This window comes from Myotis davidii, unplaced genomic scaffold (assembly GCF_000327345.1).
Source record: "Myotis davidii unplaced genomic scaffold, ASM32734v1 scaffold113, whole genome shotgun sequence".
In the NCBI taxonomy this organism is placed as follows: Eukaryota; Metazoa; Chordata; class Mammalia; order Chiroptera; family Vespertilionidae; genus Myotis; species Myotis davidii.
Genome location: NW_006284356.1, coordinates 331,850 through 341,439, shown reverse-complemented (window position 1 = coordinate 341,439; position 9,590 = coordinate 331,850). Strand labels below are relative to the sequence as shown.

Below are 9,590 nucleotides of genomic sequence, written 5' to 3'. Positions count from 1 at the left end.
CTCAGTCCTACAACCACAAGGAACAGAATTCTGCCAATAGCCCAAATAAGCAAGGAAATGGGTTCTCCCCTAGATTCTCCGGAAAAGAAAGCAGCTGACTTGATACCTGGTAAGTTTCACTGTTGTAATGTACCCCACGAATCACAGAAGGATGCCTCAAGAAGTCGAATTAAAGAGTCATATTTATTGCAATCCAGGACTATGAGGGGTCATTCCTAAATCTCATAGTAATAAGATGGTCGCAATTCCAGATTTATATAGGCAAAAATCACAAAGGTATTAATTACATCCCAGGGTTTGGAATGATTAATTTGCTTTCTAAAACCAGTAAGATCACAATCAATGGGATATTCACATCGCAGTCAATAAGGCATTCAATCAAATGGGATGATTTATACAATTCAGAAAATGAAAATAACTTTTCTATTGTTAAACAAAGCAAATAGGTACAGAAGCCAAACATCAGGGTTAAAGTTAAACTATAGTTTCTACCTGAGATGGTTTCTACCATACTTCATCACATCAGGTGGATACCTGCAGAACAGTAAGATAATAACTGTGGGTTTTGCCGGTGTGGCTCCATGTTTGAGCATTGACCTATGAACCAGGAGGTCACGGTTGGATTCCCGGTCAGGGCACACACCCAGGTTGTGGGCTTAATCCCCAGTGGGAGGACATGTGGGAGGCAGCCAATCAATGATTTTCACTCATCATTGATGTTTCTTTATCTCTCCCTTTCCCTTCATTTCTGAAATCAATTTTAAAAAGTTTGTGGGAGTCCCCCCCCCCCAGATATATACTAGAGAACACACAGAACCAAAGGCAGAGCTGAAGGGGCAGATCTCAGAAGGGCAGGAGCCCAGGGGTTATCAGAACTCTGAGGGACTGTCTGTCACAGTGACGGGGCTCCATGCACCGCGTGTCTCCGCATGTCTCCATACAAGTGTCCAGTTCATGGGAGAGGATTCACTTTCCAGGGGGGTCCACACCCAACCTGCGGTCAGGGGAGAGGCCTTGGGGTTGTCATCATTTCAAAGGGTTGGGAAGATAAGGATTCCTAAAAGGAAGGACATTTGCTCACTACAATGTTCAATCATGGTTCTCCTATTAAAAACATTTGAACAACTGTTCTTAAATGAGACTTCCATCGCCACATAGGCCTCACCGTAAAAATATTGTCATAATAATGGGAGCAAATTATTAGTCCTTCGATTCTGCCTCCACTCCTCTGTAGGGAAGTTTTATTGTATTTACATTATACTCCCTGCATGCTTAGCCTCTGTGGAGTGCCTGTCACTCAGTCTACTGTTGAAGTGAGCAGTCCATTCCTCCTGTTGGCTCCATAGGATGTGTGCCATTGTCTTCTCTGGCTATGCTACCAAACTAAAGAATTTTGTTCACCTGCACTCATCAGAGCCCAATCAAATGAGAATGAGAGTTTGCAGCAAAGAAAGTAAAGGTTTCTTTTTAAGAAAATGATGCCAAACCTGGGGTCACAGATGAGTTGTTGCTCTAAGACCTGGCTCCCTATGGCTTCCAGGGGATGGGTTATGTAGGGGGAATCATTAATCACGGTGACTAAGGGAGTTAGGCTCATGATCTCTATTGATTGGTTGGTGCTAGGGTGGGAGGTCCTGATATCAGCCATGGCAATGCTCTGTTGGGTTTCACATGGGTGTGGTCAGTGAGGCCAGTCTGTTTTTCTGGGTCTGGAGCTGAAACACAACCAATGCCTACATATTATATTTAACTTGACTAAAACTCAATTTCTGTGGTCAACAGATATGAGGTTTTGTTCAGAAGATCATTTGATACTGACCAAAACCTTATTGTCCTGAAGTCTTGATGATTAAGGGACTGGTTGTGCAAGGGAGAGGGAAGTGGCTGAGGATGGACAAGGCCAGTTTGAACCAAAAGGAAAGAAGGAGAAAATTTCAAATGAAAGAAATGAAGTTTCTGTGCAATGTTTCTGCACAGTTACAGCTGCGGGATGATCTTTCCTGTCTCTGCTGATCCCACAGACAGACAGGAAGCTCTGATGTGGGCACGCTCAGCTCTGCTGCTGGCGGCAACAGCCAGACCCCAGGATCTCAGGACACAACCCTGGCATTTGTTACCTTGGAAACTGCTCACAACTATGTTATTGGTTTTTTGAATTTCAACTTCCCAAAGAGGCTGAAGTGAAAGAACTTTCTACCTTTTGTGTTTCTCTTTATCCTTTGCATGAGTTCTATACAAATACCATTCATTGTTACTGAATAGCCAGGCTTCCCTTCTTTCTTAAAAATTGTCTCTTCAATTTTTAGCTAGATACATTGCCACATTGCTTTCAAAGTAAGCAAAACTACATTTCCAGCCTCCCTTGCAGCACAGCTCTGTTCTGGTCATTGAGCTGTAAGTGAGACACCCCATGCAGCTTCCAGTAAGTGTCTTTAACGAGACAGAACAGGGCCTTCTTTGCCGCTTTCTCCTGATGAGATGAAGGAGTAAAGGTGTGGTGTAGTAAATAATTTGTCCAGTCTTTGGGCTGGGTTCCTGGCATCCAGCTTCAGGAACTTCCTGGCTGATAGGCCCATCTTTGTTGTGCTAGTAAGGTAACTCCTTATGGTTCTTACTCCTGAGGGATGCCTGCCTTGGAGGCTCCCCGCCAGGATGCAGCCCACCTGCCCAGCCCAGGAGTCTGTGGACGGCCACCTCAAGCCTGGGAGGATGGTGGTGGTCATGAAGCCCACCTGCCCCTTCAAAAAAGAGTTGTTGGTATTTGTGGATATCACAGTCACCAGGAACGCAGAGAGGGTTCAAGATTATTTGCAACACCTCACAGAAGCCAGAACAGTACCTCGAATCTTTATCAGTAAAGAGTATATAGGTTGCCGAAACCGGTTTGGCTCAGTGGATAGAGCGTCGGCCTGCGGACTGAAAGATCCCAGGTTCGATTCCGGTCAAGGGCATGTACCTGGGTTGCGGGCACATCTCAAGTGGGAGATGTGCAGGAGGCAGCTGATCGATGTTTCTCTCTCATCGATGTTTCTAACTCTCTATCCCTCTCCCTTCCTCTCTGTAACAAATCAATAAAATATCTTTAAAAAAAAAAAGAGTATATAGGTGGATACAGTGGTCTAGTAGAGATGGATAGACGTGGAGAACAGATGGTGCGGCTAATAGAAATGGGAGCTCTACAGCCGTAATTACAGACCTAGGCTGATGTCTCCCTTGAGAGCACTGGACGGTGGCAACACTTCTGGTGGATGGATCTGGGGCGACCTTTACCCAGCAACTGATTACTTAATCTTCTGAAATATCTAACCCCAAAAATGGGAGCATTCTCAGCAAAAACAGGCTTTTCCTCTTTCAACGCTATTGCAAGTGGAGCCACTTGCCACAAACCACAGGTCTGAGATGGTGGATGGACATCTTGGGTTTCTTCCGGATTGGCCCTTGGGTTTCAATAGACCAGCGGTTCTCAACCTGTGGGTCGCGACCCCTTTGGCGGTTGAATGACCCTTTCACAGGGTCGCCTAAGACCATCCTATATATCAGATATTTACATTATGATTCATAACAGTAGCAACATGACAGTTATGAAGTAGCAATGAAAATAATGTTATGATTGGGTCACAGCATGAGGAGCTGTATTTAAAGGGCCAGAAGGTTGAGAACCACTGCCATAGACCGTGACAAGTTATGGCTCAGGATTCCCTCACTGACCCAAAGAAGTTCTTTCTCTTTTGCACGTGGTTCTTACCATTGTCTGTGTGCCAGGATTCCTGCCGCTAAGCCAGTGTTCCCAACCAGTTTATCCCAGGCTCCCTAGGATGAATTGATAGTTAATTTTATGCTACTGCCCAAAAATTATTTTGTGGAGTTTGAATTTATAGTTTGTATTTTGAAATCGGTAGGTATTTTGAATGTGCTTTTCCAAACTCCATGTGTCTACCCCATCCTATCTTAATCACTGCTCTGAACTTGTGTTCTTAACCTTGACAACTCACGGAGGGCATAGGAAATGCTCAACAATTCTGGGAAGGGTCTGAGGGCCGATGTGAGAAGTGCCACATGAAATGTTAAGCAAAATGGGTCTTTACTTGGTCTGCAGGGCTCAGAGGTACATGTGCAGATGCTGTGATCATGTGGCAACACTGTTTTGTGAGATGATTGCCCAGGTACTCCTGCACAAGTGTGTATGAATTTGTTTTGATGATGAACAAAAGTTAAATTTAAAACATTATCATAAAAATCTTGCAACCCCCCCTCCCAAGAATGTCTGTGAAAGTAACTCTATTTGAGAAACACTGTCTTATGGGATTTTGTCACCTTTTATTTCACACTCTATGAAAATTTTAGAATCCCTCATTATGAAGTTTGTTCTAGAATTACAAGATTAACTGAACTTCCTTTTGCAGTCTCTAGGGTGAAAGGTTAATATATTTTGGTAATAAAAAGCAGTCATAGATGACTTGACTTTTTTTGTCCAATTCTCTTCTATGTTCTCAAGTCCTTAAAGAATGATAGTGTGAACACATCAAGTTGAAGCTTTATTCATGTTTGTCCCCTGCCATTATAAATAAAGGTACATGCTATTCACTGAAGGGGTGGGGGGGAAGGTAACTCCTTGTGAGCCTCTAAATAGCTTTATTTTAGTGTGGAGGTGGAGCGTAGGGACGTTTAGATGTAGGAATGAGAAGGGGGCTGGAAGTGGGGCTGGAGATTGAGCTCAATTGTGTGGCCAATGATTTACTTTATCATGCCTACATAGTTAAACCCCAATAAAGATTCGAACATTGGAGTTCAGAGGAGTTTCCTAGTTGGTGAACTAGGAAACTGGTAGGGTGACCTGCCCCAATTCTATGAGGAGGGCATGAAAGCTCTGTGGTCCCTCTCAGACCTCACCCTGTATGTATCCTTTGTAATAAAACTGTAATCATAAGTAGAGTGCTTTCTGAGTTCTGAGCCATCCTAGTTAATTATTGAAGAAATCTGTAAGAGCCCCCACATTTATAGCAGACAGAAGTGCAAGTGGCCGGGGGATCACCTGAGACTTATGGCTGGCGTCTGAAGTAAGAGCAGCTTTGTAAGAAACTCTGCCCTCAACCTGTGGACCCTGTGCTGAATGGGTGTTTAGTGTCAGAGTTGAATTGTAGTTCACTCAGTGTTAGACCAGATGGTTAGAGCTGTTGCTGCCAACTTGGATCATGAGCCAGAGAATGAAATCTGGCAATGCAGAAGGTAGTCATCTGGACCCTTCTAGATTGTGCAGCCACCTTACCAACTCTGCACTCTCTACCTTCAGATGCTATGCTTTAACTTCTCAGCTTTTGGCCACCACAATCAGACTCACTCAGGTTAATGTGAATTTATCAAAGAATTATGCATGGCTTTAAAAATGGGTGCTTGTTCTGTCATAAGGAGCAGGCCGCAGGTTAAGACCCATGAGGTTCCTGATAAGTTTAGAGACTGAGTAGCTGGTCAGTCTGGCTTAAGAGGTGTTTGTTCATCTCCCACCCACTGCCTAGTGAATCGGTCCCTCCATGTTTCCAGCTTCTCCAGCTGTCCCCGATTGCTTACTGTCCCTGGGGACTCCGTGCTACACTTTTCTGTGATGGCTTCAGCTTATTCTTGGTTCAGCTTTCTCGTGGCTTTCATGGGGCTCAGGCTTGTTAGCCTTCTAATCTCACTACATCACTTTCACTATCTGGAGAGAAGTGAGGTTGGTTAGCTGTATTCTTTTTAGTGTGCACAGACCTTTCCTTTCAGTTAGACTATAGAATAGCTGCCCTAGCATCTCACACTTGGTGTATCTGTTAGCTGTGTAACAATAACCACAAAATTAGCATCTTAAAACCACACACATTTCTTTTTTTAAAAAAATATATACTTCTTTATTGGTTTCAGAGAGGAAAGGAGAAGGAGAGAGAGAGATAGAAACATCAATGATGAGAGAGAATCATTGATCGGCTGCCTCCTGCACACCCCCACTGGGGATTGAGCCCGAAACCCAGGCATGTGCCCTTGGCCAGAATCGAACCTGGGACCCTTCAGTCCGCAGGCTGATGGTCTATCCACTGAACCAAGCTGGCTAGGGCCACACACACATTTCTTATCTCACAATGTCTGTGTTCAGGAGTTCAGGCCTATCTTAGCTCAGTCCTCTGCCCAGGGATCACAGGCTGTAGCTAAGGTGTCAGCTAGACTAGGTTTTCCTCTGGAAGTTCACCTATGAAAGCATCAGCTTCCGAGCTCACTCAGATTGTTGGCAGAATTCATTTCCTTGGTGTGTAAAGCTTAGGGGTCCAGCCACTCTAACTCATGGAGGTTTCTTGTAGTTCCTACAGGCCACCTGCAGTCCTTGCCATGTGAGCCATACAGCTGCTTTGTCAGGCCAAGCAGGAGCATCTCTAGTCTGGCAGCAAGACCGTCTTATGTAATATAACATGGTCCAGGCAGTGACAGCCCATCATTTTTGCCACCGTCTATTGGTTATATAAAATCACAGGTCCTGCCTATATTCAGGGAAAAGGAATTATACAAAGGCAGGAACACCAGGAGAGGAATCATGGGAGGTCATCCTAGGGTCTGTTGCCACAACTAGCATATGTACATTTAGGATAGGGACAGTGGGACAGAATGTGGTGCTTGGAGGAGACAGATGCTGAGTTTGTCCTGGGTAATAAACCGATGAAGGTTATAAACACAGCAGATGTAAGCAAGTTCAAAAGTTTCATATCCTTTATATGTGTCGCTCATTTAACCAATACAATCAAATTGAGGTAAGTAACAGTATTCTCATTTTATGAATAAGTGATCAGGAAGAGACTAGTATTTCCCTGGCTAGGGAGTTGGCCAAGGTGGGGTGTCTGGACTTAAAAAAACCCACAAAAGTTATTTGCTTTTCTCTAGGGAACCAACCAGATATGGTGCCTTTGCTCAATACATCCAAACTATCTTGTGCGAACATCATTTTCTTCAAAAATCCAAAATACTAATAAGCCCCTGAAACTTGCTGGAAACTTGAATACTTGAAAAGCAAGAAAGGTTCAGCATGGCTAGAACACAAGGAGACTGTCTTCAGAAAACCAAGTTCAATGGATGGGAATTCTGAATCCTAGCAACGCAACCGTGGATGAAACATCGATCTTCCTGCAAGTGGGAGGACTGAGATTGGGTGAATACAGCAGCAGAGACTGTCTCTAGTAACTGAGGTACACTCAGATTTTGTCCGTGTACTATCAAGTGCTTGCCATCATACTCAGTAACTTAGTGAATCCTTCCTGTTGATGGGAGATATAGACAGAGTAATGGTGTAACATACTGAAGAAGTTCCATGGAAGTATCCTGCAGGTTGGGGAAAGGAATTCAGGGAAGCTTTCTTAGAAAATATAATTTTCTTTTGTGGACCCTGAGAAAGAGGATACCTACTAAGAAGGGCTCTGGTGGCAAACTAGGCTCAAATTAAAAAAAAAAAAAAAAAAGGCCAGCCATTCCCACACTGGGCCTGTCATGCACTCTGCACTTCCGGGAAAAGCCTGACGGAAGGGACCATCTGCTTCTGTGCTCAGCTGCCTGTCGGCCACCTGAGCCTATAAAGGGCTTCCTGTAATCCTATTTCAACCAATAGGACTGAGGCTTTTCCCACCCAATTGGAGCTACATCACTGACCAATCAAAGCAGCTCATTTCTAACCAACCGTACAGTGCTTTTTGGATCAAACCGTTAGGATTTGGAATCCTCACATGCATGAGGATGGACCAATCAGGGGCCAGGGGCAGAGACTCTGTCTATAATTTGGTCCCTCTGACCTCTCCAAACATTGGATCTCTAAGCCGGCTCCCCTCTGGCTCAGAGCGTACACTATTCCTTTTCACTGAAGACTATGACTCCCTGGCTTGGTGAGGCAAACCAGCCCCAAGGAGAGCAGACCAGACAGCATGGAGCAGGCTGGCAGGAGCAGAGCTCTCTAGCTGGAGAGGGGCCTGGCCCAGGGTGGCCTCACAGCTGTGCTGTATCACACTGACCTGCTTTGCGCTAGTTTCCTTCTTCACTGCACCCCAAATTGGGGATTCCTTTTGGCAGTGAATTGGCGCTAACGACCATTGCTTGACACTTTCTGGGTAGGCACTGTAGAATTGGAAGCACTCTACCAGGTGACTGCTGAAGGCTGAGGTCTAGAAAAGGCACTTCAGGCTTGGGCAGAGCCCTGGAGCCAAACTGGAGAATTGGTGGAACTATTGCTGAGGTCCAATGTTTGGAGAGGTCAGAGAAACGAAATTATTAAGCCTTTGAATACTGGGATTCAAAATTTGGAATATATTCTAAATTAGAGTGTCGTGGATGAAAAGGACTCAGATTAATGCTTTAGAAAAAACTCTGTGGAGAGCAGATTGTGGGTAGGAAGAGAGTGAGTAGAGGCAGCACGCCTGTAATCCACACAAGCAATAATGAAAGTGTGACCCAAGCCCAGCTGGTTTGGCTCAGTGGACAGTGTCGACCTGCAGACCAAAGGGTCCCAGGTTCGATTCAGGTCAAGGGCACATGCCTGGGGTTGCCGGCTTGATCCCCAGCAGGGGGTGTGCAGGAGGTAGCCACCAATGATTCTCTCTCATCATTGATGTTTCTATCTCTTTTCCTCTCCCTTCCTCTCTGAAATCAATAAAAGTATGTTTTTTAAAAAAACAAAAAAGAAAAGGAAGTGTGACCTAAGGCTTATGGAAGGGATGGAAAGTGGGTAAAGAGGTGACTCTGGAAAATGAAAGAGTAGAAACAAGATAAAACTAAAGGCAGAAAGAATGGTGATGCCTTTACCAAATCCAGAAATCACGAGGAGTAGGGATGAAGCAAATTAATAAAGGTGATTGATATGTTAAATTTCAGGAGCTTGTAAGACACATGTATTGATTGGTGCAGCAGGTGGAACTGTAGGTGTAAAACTCACTACCATGTAGGTAAAATTTTGAAGTATTTTCAAGAACAATATTTGGAACCGAGAGTGCATTTAACCAGTTAGGAAGATAGTCCAGCATTGTAAAGAGGGCTGGGAATGCTAGTTTTTGTGAAGAAGGTATAGTGGAGATTGACAGGGATAAGAGGAGAACCAGGAAAAGGGTGGCTACAGAGGCCGAGGGGAGAAGGTTTTAAGCAGGATTATCCTAAGCTGGACAATGAGAAGTCGAGCAAGGCACCTGCGAGTTTGGGGCGCATTTAAAGAAGGGTGGCAGAAGCAGAACCCATCAAGGGTGGAGCCTGCTTAAGGAGAGGAGGCTAAAGTGTGTTACAGCAGTTATTTCAGAAGAAACGTGATAAGGGGGAAAGGCCTGAGGAAGGAGGGGGGACGCTGAGACTCATCCGGGCGGCGCGTGCGGGTAGGAAGCGGGCACAAAGCTCCAGCCTCCACTTCCACCGGGAAGGGCGGCCGTCCTGGTTATTGCCAGCCCCCAGCTGTGCCCCGGCAGCTCGGGCGCAGACCTTCCCACGGGATAAACTCCCACCCGCACCCCCTCACCGCCCCACAAAACAGTGCTATCCCCCTGCGCTTCCCCGGAATCGGGAAAGACAGCAGGCGCAGCGCCGAGCCGGTGCCGGAAGCGCTGTCGGAG

At 45.3% G+C, this 9,590-nt stretch overlaps 1 long non-coding RNA gene across 1 annotated transcript; it reads left to right on the top strand.

Annotated features, from left to right (window-relative positions):
• Window positions 1–3,234: 3,234 nt before the first annotated feature.
• On the top strand, window positions 3,235–4,083 carry LOC107184970. Its single transcript, XR_001515880.1, has 2 exons — window positions 3,235–3,442; window positions 3,658–4,083. It is a non-coding gene; the product is annotated as an uncharacterized LOC107184970 (long non-coding RNA).
• The last annotated feature ends 5,507 nt before the right edge of the window (window positions 4,084–9,590 follow it).